Below are 10836 nucleotides of genomic sequence, written 5' to 3'. Positions count from 1 at the left end.
GGGAATGCACAAATCAGTGAGAACCGAATCCACAGAAATAGCAAGGCATCCGTTCCGCATACTAGCGGATACTTTGTTCTTGACACAAAGTTGTAGATCTTTTTTGTTGATCCTGGAAGCAAACAGATCTACGTCTGGGACCCCCAATCCTTGACATATTGACAAGAAGATATCAGGATAAAGGAACAACTGCTGGCGACTCAAGTAGTCCGCCTGTCAATATTCTATTCCTAGAATTAAAACTGCCGATAGGCAAAGTACATTGATTTCTGCCCAAGATAGGATAAAATTAATCTTTCTCTGGACCGCACAGCTTCCTGTGCCCCCTTGATTAATATAGCTATTGCTGTGGCATAAACAGTTTGAATCTTAGGCCCTCAGGACCAAGTGTTCTGCCTGAATTTCTAAAATGTTAATGGGCAAAGCCATTTCTGATCTAGGCCACTTCCTCTGGACAGCTGCCTCTTCCAGGTCTGTCCCCCAACCTAAACAAAAAAAGGTTGGCATATGTTGTTACTATTTCCCAGGTAACTGAAGGAAGGATTTTCCCCTTTGCAGATTTTTGGATGTTAACCATAAACTGAGGCTCCGGCGCATTCAGCCTACTGCACCTGGTATTTCCAGGTGGTCTTTCATCCGAGTACTAACCAGACCCGACCCTGCTTAGTCCTCAAGATCAGACGAGATCGAGCACCAACAGGGTGATGTGGCCGTAGGCTTTTGAGTCGGACACATTGGAAATGTAGAGCTTGAACCTTTTGTTTCAAGCAGATAGGATACTGTTTTGCAGCAGTCTAGAATGAGACAGAGCATAAGGAACGGCCTCGAATGAAGCCACCATCTTTCCTGACAATCTCACGCAAAGTTGAATAGGAGAAAATCATTTTGCTTTGACTACTTAAATCAGTTCCTTTATGGTGCTGATCTTAGCCTGGGGTACGAATACCCTTTTCTGGGTAGTCAAATGAAAAAACAGAAAACAGAGGGTGCACCAGCCTTGTGCATTATCCTTTGATACAATTATTAAACAAAAACATAATTAACCACTAGAGATCTGCGCTATAGCCGAATGACGGCTACCTGCTTTGCCGGGACTACGTCTATTGACGTTGTCCCGCGCATGAGCGGCCTGCGCGCCCCTAGGGGTGCGCGCGGCACGCTCAGTGATCAGCGAGTCTATGAGACTCGCCTGATCACAGATCGGAGCAAGGGGTCGATCCCGACCCCTTACCACATGATCAGCTGTCAGCTAATGACAGCTGATCATGTGATGACAACAGAGCCGGTAATCGGCTATTTTTCCTCCTCGCGCTGACAGTACAAGGAGAAAAAAAAAAGCCGATCACTGGCGGCCGTGAGAGGGATTTCAGTTCAGCTCATCAGTGCCCACCTGCCCCCTGCCAGTGCCACCTAAGTATAGGCAAAAGTGCCGCCCATAGTGCCACCCATCAGTGCTCACAGTGCCACCTATCAGTGCCAACAATCTGCCTCAACAACAGTGCTGCACCTCAGTGCCACATATCCATGCCCATCAGTGTCATCTACCAGTGCCCATCAGTGCCACCTATCAGTGCCCATCAGTCCCATCTATCAGTGGTACCTATCAGTGCCCATCCGTGCCACCCATCAGTGCCATCTTATCTGTGCCCATCTTTGCCCATCAGTACTGCCTTATCTGTGCCTATTAGTGCCGCCTTAACTGTGCCTATCAGTGCCCACCAGTGCCGCCTCATCAGCGCATTTCAATGAAGGAGAAAAATTACCTGTTTGCAAAATTTTATAACAAACTATTAAACATGATTTTTTATTTTTTTATTTTGCATCTTTTTTTTGTTTGTTTAGCAAAAAATAAAATTCCCAGCTGTAATTAAATACCACCAAAAGAAAGCCCTATTTGTGGGGAAAAAAGATAAAAATTTAGTTTGGGTACAGTGTTGTATGGCTGCGCAATTGTCATTCAAAGTGCATCAGCGCTGAAAGCTGAAAATTGTTCTGGGCAGGAGGGGGTTTAAGTGCCCAGTAAGCAAATGGTTAAAAACTACTCACAAAGGTAGAAAGAAAATCATGCTTATAGCAGTCTTTGACTTCTGGCAGTCTGTCCACTGATAGCAGTCTCCAGGTCCTAAATAGAGGACATGCGAACCGCTGCTGGTTGACGCGTTTCAAAGGTATACCTTCTTCCTCAGAGCCTAACAGTGTTACTTTCTTGCAGCTACTTATACATGTATTTATCTAGGAAACACATCCCAGATTTACTCGAAAGCCCCTCCCCAAAAAAGTGGGTTGTCTTGTAGGAGGCGGTCCCTAGCTAAATGTTTACAGCCGACCATATATACATATACACACTGAAATGTCCATACATACATGTATGTGCACAACGTATGCACCCAAAGAGACGCTTACTATATTGGCTGTATATACAGATACAGTAGGGACGGAAAGTATTCCGAACCCCTTAAATTTTTCACTCTGTTATATTGCAGCCACCTACAAGACCACCCACTTTTTGGGGAGGGGCTTTAGAGTGAATCTGGGATGTGTTTCCTAGATAAACATATGTATAAGTAGCTGCAAGAACGTAACACTGTTAGGCTCTGAGGAAGAAGGTATACCTCCGCAATGCGTCAGCCAGCAGCAGTTTGCATGTCCTCTCTTCAGGACCTGGAGACTGCTATCAGTGGACAGACTGCCACAAGTCAAAGACTGCTATAAGCGGGATTTTCTTTCTACCTTTGTGAGTAGTTTTTAATTATGTTTTTTTTGAATAAATTCTAGCAAAGGATAATGCACAAGGCTGGTGCATCCTCTCTTTTCTGTTTCTTTGTTTGACTACTAGGATACCTCTATCCTGGAGGGCAGCAAGGCAGAAAGTCATTGTCCACTCTGAACTTTAGACTGCCTAGCTAACACTCTCCTGCGCAAAAGTATTTGTTTTTGTTGTACCCTTTTCTGGGTGTACTTTGATCAGACCCAAGTATTTTCTTCATGTTTTAAAGAAGATTCCTCCTAGGTTGAGAATCCGATCTAGATATTCCAGGTAGTCAATGTGTTGACCATACTTTGGTCTAAGCGGGCTACCGACTGGTCTAACCAGAACAGATCGACTAGGTAAACCATAATTGCTAAACCTTAGACCCTCAATCTGGCTAGAAAAGGAGCCAGAACCTTGTACTTGAGGTGTTGTAGTTGGATCAGAAAGTAGAGCTACACACTGAAAATGAAGATTTTCCACTTTGAAATAAAATATTACTAGCGAGAGAGGAAATGGGCATATGGAGATATGCATCTTTTACATCGATTGACGCCAGAAGTTCAGGAATTGAACTTTTTGACCTTTGAGATCCAGAATGTCCATTTTGGATTTAACCAAACCCCAACCTCTGCTCTTACATGGGGGCCACCATGAACGCTTTTTGCCAAAAGATGGTCCAATGCTTTCGCTGGAACCTTAGAAACGTTTGATCTGAGAAAACAAGGAGACGGGAAGTCTTAGAACTCCAATTTGTACATTGGAGCTATTGAGGAAGTCCCCCATTTGTCTTGACACTCCTCCTGCCAGATCCCTGAGAGCTGAAGAAGAATTCTCCCTATTGAGCAAGTGGGGGCACCTCCTCATAAGGAGGCTACAGTAGCCTCCTTGTAGGCTTCCTCCCCCAAGACCTCCTTTGTCCCTGGGGTTAACCCTGAGGATTACCCTTTGAACCTGACGGCGGAAGCCATCGTGACAGCCTGGAGGCTGATGCCCCTGGCACAGAAGAAGGAGCTTTGAAAAAATACATTTACTCCTTCACTTAAATGGCAAAAGGGGTATCTTCCTTTTACTAGAAATTCTTTGGATATATTTATCCAAAATATCCCCAGATAGCTGTTTCACCGCAAAAAAGGGAAACCAGCCAGGAGCTTCTTGCATGACGCTTAGCGAAGGGCGCAAGGCCTAAAGGATAGAGCTGTCATAGCAAATATTGCAAACATAAAGCTGCCTCCTGGACCTGCTGAGCAGGATAACCTTAAACACCTGTTGAAACTGGTTTCTCAATGATTATCCAATTACCGTCAGCGCAGGCTGAGACACTCAACCTGCCAGAGGAAAAAAGTGTTTGAGTATTGTCTGCTGGATAAGCCAAACATACCCACAAAGGATATAGTAGTGCTAATTTCTGGTATACCCCACTTAGTGAATTTTCACTACCATAGGACAAAGTGTGACAACTTTTTAAAAAGGAAAAAAATGCTTATCTGGGTGATCCTCCAGATACAAAAACATTTTCAACAAAGAATGGACAGGAAAAAGCATGCATAGCTTGAGGAGGCTTTAGCGAACCCAAACATTCAGTTAAGGGTACATAAATGTGGAGTGGATCATTCAGCAAGAAATTGTACCATCAATCTTACAGATTGTGAAAGTGGACTCTCCCGCATTTGACACCTCAGAAGAGGAGTCATCAGCCTCACCATGGTCCCCTGAGGGAGTAGTCTTCTCCTGCCCCTAGTGCCTTAGTCTGAGGGTCTTAGGAAAATGGAAGAGAACCTGTCGCATCTTGACCACACTGGGATGTGATTAAAGTCGCTAAACTTTTTTTTTTTTTTAAACCTACCATGGGTGAGGAAAAAGAGTAAAATGAACAGGGGCTGCAGTGTTGAAAACAGTTGCAAACATTTTATGGCCCGATGCTCACTCTGACCAGCCATACCCTCTCAGGGAAGGATATATATATATATATATATATATATATATATATATATATATATATATATATATATATAGAGTAGAATTTCCAGAGCTTGAGGGAGACCCTTTTAGCTCCTTTTTTGGTAGTGTTTCAACCTCCCCTTCTGAACATAGCCCAATGCACAAGCAGAGATACTACCAGAAGTAATCACATCCATTTGCTTGAGCAATAGTCAGCGGCTGCTTTTAATGCTCAGCCTGATGCAATAGTAAATGTGTCAAAAAGAATGCTTGTGACACCAACCTCTTTCAAGACCCTCCACACTCTTGTGTCCCTCCACCAGCTTACAGCAGTAATAAAGGTGCTTTAAAAAACACCTACCCACGCTGGACATTGGAGGACGCCAATGTCGTGCTAAGGTCTGCCCCCCCTCCGTCACCATCTCTCTTTTAAAAAAAAAAAAAAAAGTTTTCCTGCGCAAGCGTGTGCCACTGATCCTAGAGGACCAACATGCGAGGGAAAAAAACATGGCGAAGAGAGAGCCTGAAAGCCGGCGAGTAGCGGTGCGTTGATCTTCTTCTTTTTTTTTTTTTTTTAGTTTTTTCTCCCGGCGTTCTGCCTCTTGAAGAGGGGGAGAATCAGCACAGGTTGGGGGGGGGGGGTGTCTGGAGAAGAGAACCCCCCCCCCCCCAGACTTACCGAGATCTGCTGCTGGCTGGAGAGAAAAAGAAGCCTGCTGCTCCAGACCCAGCGTAATCTCTTGAGGAAGCCTAAGAAGGTATGTGCTCCATACAGCCCCCAGTGGTGAGACATAGGCATGACAACATTTACTAATTAAAGGAAAATACAAAGGGAGAGGCGTCTCTGGGTGTAGATTTAAAAACAATTTTTAATCACAAAAAGTTAAACAACTCACACTTAGAAGGTTAAAAAGCGCGATGGGTAAAACAATCCAGGGAATGGAAATCATCAGATCAGTCCAAACATCCTTCCGGCTGGGGCGCTGGAGACTGTCATATCCAGAAAGCTGCTGTAGAAAGAGCTCTGGTCATGGAGACAGAGCTCTTGAGCTTGACGAAAGAGCACGGCTGAATTGCCATCTCAGCCCGAATGCTCACAAAACCAGCATTCCAGTGACGTCATCATCCTTCGCCTGTGTTCCACCACTTGCTCTGTCTCCATCACCAGCGCTGTTTCCACAGTAGCTTTCTGGATATGACAGTCTCCGGTGCCCCAGCCAGCAGGATGTTTGGACTGAGCTGATGATTCCCATTCCCTGGATTGTTTTACCCATTGTGCTTTTTAACCTTCTAAATGTGAGTTGTTTAACTTTGTGTGATTAAAAATTGTTTTTAAATCTACACCCAGAGGCGCCTCTCCCTTTGTATTCTTTTATAGTTCGGAACATGGTTTTTGTTTCCCTTGAGGCTGCCCTGTGTGTATGAACTCCCTGTCATCGGATTCCCATCTCTGGCAAAAATCCTTTATGGACACATTATATTATATGGACTTTGTTTGGACTAACAGTATGTTTATATAGTCTCAGGCTACCTGCACTGTGTGTGTAAAAAATTTCTAGTGATCTGGCTCACTACGCATTTACTTGTACACTAATTAAAGAGGAAGTAAACCCTTACAAACCACTTTGACCTACAGGTAAGCCTAGATTAAGGCTTACCTGTAGGTCCAAGAAATATCTCCTAAACCTATATGGTTTAGGAGATATTTGCCCGAAAACGGGCACCGCTGTCTACGGCGCATGCGCCGTGGACAGGGGCGCGCAGGCGCACTAAACGCGGCAGTTCCAAGAATGGAGCTGCCGCATTTGTCGACTCCCGTGCGCATGTGCGGGAGTGACGTCTTTGCGGCTTTGCCGAATGACAGCGGCGGAGCTGCGAGACGCCACTCCCGTGCGCATGCGTGGGAGTGACGTCATCGCGGCTTCGCCGTTGTCATTCGGCGGAGCTGCGAGACGCCACAAGCAAGATGGATGCGGCGGACTACAGGGGACAGCGGCGACTTCGCTGGCTCCTGTGTCAGGTAAGTGACACATAATGGGCTACTATGCGATGCATAGTAGTCCATTATGCTTTACCTTTGCAGGGAAAAAAAGAGGAAGTAAACTCATCAGGGTTTACTTCCTCTTTAAAGCAGACATTTCATAAGAAAATTCAAAAAATATTCTTAGAAAACTCCACTTACATTTTCGGCCGCAGGGTTTTTTGTGGTAAAAACCAACAGACCCAATCTTCGCCCTTCATGTTGGGTTCTGCTAACAAACCTTTAGGAGCCGGGGATCCTCAGGGAAACACACAATCCTGGACCTGTAATAGCACCACTGCCAGTAAAACTTTATGGCCTTAATACCAAAAGTACTGGAGTCCAGCTCTCTAAAAAGAGAAGCATTTACAGACAAAAACTCATTTCTTTTGACACGAGGCCTGGGTACCATTCAATTCGGCCTAAAAGACACTTTGAATGGATCTGGCTGCATAGCTAGCCCCAGCAAGGATTGCTCCAGTGGAGCTCAGCACAGCACATCTTCACTTGTGAGCAACACTTTAGACACTGGCAAAAAAACAGAGGTATTCTCAGTAGTGGGAGGGGTTATATAGGGAATTCACTTTTTGCCCAGGGCATCATTTCCTCCAGCTCCCCCGCTGCCTTCAGGAACCTATGTGTCCCAGTAGACAACAGGGCTCATTCAGAAAGCGCCACGCGACTCATGCATGCGCTGAAGGCTCCACGGCCGGTTTCCCTTAGTTACAATGGCGGCACCTGCACCCAAGCCGATGGACATTGCGGGCTCCCAGGACAGGTAGGTATTCTTATTAGAGTGTTTGTAGCTGCTGAATTAAAAAAAAAATTGTGGCTGGAACACTGTTAAAGTGATTTATTTGTATGTAACTGATTGTAAAAGAGGGCTAAAATGCATTATTGCAAATATTTGTAAAACAATTAATTATATATGTCATTGTTCAAATGTTTACATTAATTATATTAAGTTTGTTTTGGAACAGTTTCAGTTGGGTAGAAATGGAGATCAAACATACTTCAGTCAAAAACGGTATGCAAGAATAGCTACAAGGGTCTAATTTACGTATTTTTAGCTCCCTCTAGTTGTGGCTCTGAGTAGCTGATTTTCAAAAAGAGATCATGAAACATTACATTCAGGCTGAAGCTTCCTGTGTGTGACACTCCTGTTTTTAGATAAATTGGTACTCTTTGCTATAGACTTTAAATTGTACCTGTGCTCAGGGTATGGGAATGTACTGTGAAGTGATTCATCCTCAAAGATCACAACAGAGACTTTACGTTTTAGTTTCAGTCGGTTTCTAGCAGATTACAAGCACCTAGTATTGATTACATTAAAGGCTAAATTTACCTTTTAGAATGTTACACCCCTATATACTCTATTTCCCCATCCACACATTTGAGGTAGATGGGGGAATCCTCCTTACTGGGCCTTTGCATTCTGATAGTGGTGGCGGGGCTGATTGAGAGTAAAATTCCCCACAGGCTGGTGGTCGATATATTGACTTGTGTACAACCAGCCTGTCCATATATGGATCAAAATTCAGCCGGTGCCTGCTGACCCGGCCTAATTTCAATCCATATATGGCTCAAATCACTCCAGACCAATTTGAAGCTTCCCCCAAAGGGCTTATAAGCTCGACAGGAAGATTATATTCAATGGAGCCTGCTCACTCCTGAGCTTACTGTCGATTAAAGCTTGGCACATGAAGAGCACCACACTCCCAGCCTGACCGAAGTGTGAATAGCAGCGTTAGATGCCTCAGCCAGCAATGCTCCACAATCTATATTCTCTGACGCACTTTGCAACCGCCCACCGACCACTGGCTAGGACAGGAGGGACAATAAAAGCGGGTGTCACGCCTGTATCCATGTCCCCTTCAGACACAACTTTTTTGGGGTGTTCTTTGGCCTGGAGTACCACAAAGGACTACTGGGAAGTGCCTCTCATGCAGCCGGCTCACTGCATTTGCTTTGGGAGGTTGGGCCACAGCAGCATCTGGAAATAGAAGGGCTGTGATGATCTCTTTTGGAATTTAAGGAAGGATCCATTCATCCTGATGCTTTGTATAGCACAAAAGCAGTCAACAAAGCCAATTGAAATAGGTATACAGAGACTTTTTTTTTTTGTACCAGCATCTGGGCTTATGGGCAATTAGGTACGGCACCAACAACTGGTCATTGAAGTCCACCCCTCCCATATTAAAGGTTATATTCGTGGACACAGAGGGGCTGCTCAACACCAGGCGCCATTTGAATTTGGACAGTCGTATCTGTGTGAAGAGAGGACAGAACGAAAACATTCCGATAATTCCTTTACTTCACTGCGAGCAAATTATTACTTCTCAAGCAAGCTCTCTCCCCCAGTCTAAGTCGGGATTCTAAAAGCCGCTGGGGTAAGCCCAGGCGATCAGATCGCACAGTGTCACATTCACCAATTCCATGATCAAGTGACTAAAAAGTGGCACTCTCATGTAATAATTGTCCACGTACAAGTGGTACCCCTTTCTGAATAAGGGTTTCACCAAGTCCTACACAATCTTATGAGCACTCCCTATGTAATTTGGGCAGTTCTCAGGCTCCGAGTGACTATCTTTTCCCTTGTGAACCATAAAACTATATGTATAGCCTGTGGCCCCATCACAGAGCTTATACAACTTGACCCCATATCTGGCACACTTGCTGGAAAGATACTGTTTGAAAGACAAGCGGCCAGAAAATGTAATCAGCAACTTATCAACGCAGACAACTTGATCGGGAGTAAACAAGGCTGCAAACTGTTGGTTGAAGTGATTTAGGAGGGGATGAATTTTGTGGAGCCGATCAAATTCAGAGTCATCCCAAGGACGACAGAGTTCATTGTCATTAAAATGCATGAACCCCAAGTTTTGCTCATATCTGGCCCTGACCATGGATGCAGAGAACACGGGCATATAATGAATTGGGTCAGTGGACCAATATGACCGCAACCATGCCCATGAGGAGAGATATGCCCAGAAAGGTCTTAAATTTGGAAACCGTAATAGGTTTCCAATCTCTGGCAAGGCTCAACTGGGGATTAGCGGCAACGAATTGACAAGCATACAAATAACTTTAGTACACAATAGATCTATAGAGATCTTCCGTGAAAAACAGCAAATAAAAATAAAGTGACGTAAAATAAACGGTTTCCACCCCTGAATTCCGGGTTGGCAAATGAGTGGGGGGGGGGGGGGGTTCAAGTACAAGCGCTGCAGAAGTGGTGGGCTCCCAATTAGGATTAGCAAATGCAGCAGAGACCTGTAGAGATCGTGAGGGGAGTGGCCGGATGTGAGTGGTGTGCAGCATGTGAGTGAGCAGATGTGATTAAGCCGCCCCACGCTGTCTCCCCTATGCTGACTGTGCAGACGGCTGCTGATCGGTGCTGAGCGAGCGGTGGAGAGAACACGGCGGGTGAAGAGACTGCCCGTGGAGCCTCGGGAGGGCACCGGGGAGCCGACGAGGTGCCGAGAAGGGTCCCAGAAACGGCCGAGGCTGTCTGAGCTGGCTGGTGTAGGAGTGGAGACGCCGGTCTCAGGGTGGAGAGTGGCGGTAGCGATGTGCTCCTGGAAGGCAGCCTGTGTGGAAAGCTGAGGGCCCGGACAAGTCATCTCCTGGAGGGAGCCTGAAAAGGTACTGACAGTCACTGTGTGCACCTGGTGTCTTTGGCTCCCTGCATCCTGCTGTTCTCCTCCTATCTCTGGCAGAAATTAATTTGATTTGATTAACTTGGACTGAGTGTATAGGAGACGGTCGGGATAAAACAGCAACATACAGGTCAGCTCTTCCTTGCCTTATTTTTCTGTTATAATCAGTCTGATGCCGAGGATATTAAGATCTCAGCATATACTGAACTGAAATGTATATATCCTATTAAGTCAAGTGCTGCAGATACCTGGAACTTAAAACTGTCTTTATATTGTAGCAAGCAGCAGTTCCTCATTGGTTTGCTCTCTTTTTTTTTGTTTAAGTGACTCATAAAGATCCTTCTGGATAAATAGCCCAGCTGAAAACTTCATAATTATAATATACAGCCGTATATTGCTATTAAATGCCGGCATACAGCAGCCTGTAGAGGAAAAAAATAAATAAAAATCAGCATTATACTACTATT

At 45.1% G+C, this 10836-nt stretch overlaps 1 pseudogene; it reads right to left on the bottom strand.

Moving 5' to 3' along the window:
• Positions 1-599: 599 nt before the first annotated feature.
• Positions 600-718, bottom strand: LOC143990925 (5S ribosomal RNA; annotated as a pseudogene).
• Positions 719-10836: the final 10118 nt, after the last annotated feature.

This window comes from Lithobates pipiens, unplaced genomic scaffold (assembly GCF_037356315.1).
Source record: "Lithobates pipiens isolate NorthernLeopardFrog02 unplaced genomic scaffold, aLitPip1_a1.2 Scaffold_18, whole genome shotgun sequence".
Taxonomy (NCBI): Eukaryota; Metazoa; Chordata; class Amphibia; order Anura; family Ranidae; genus Lithobates; species Lithobates pipiens.
Note: the sequence above shows the minus strand (reverse complement) of the source record. Positions and strands in the feature narration are given on the sequence as shown.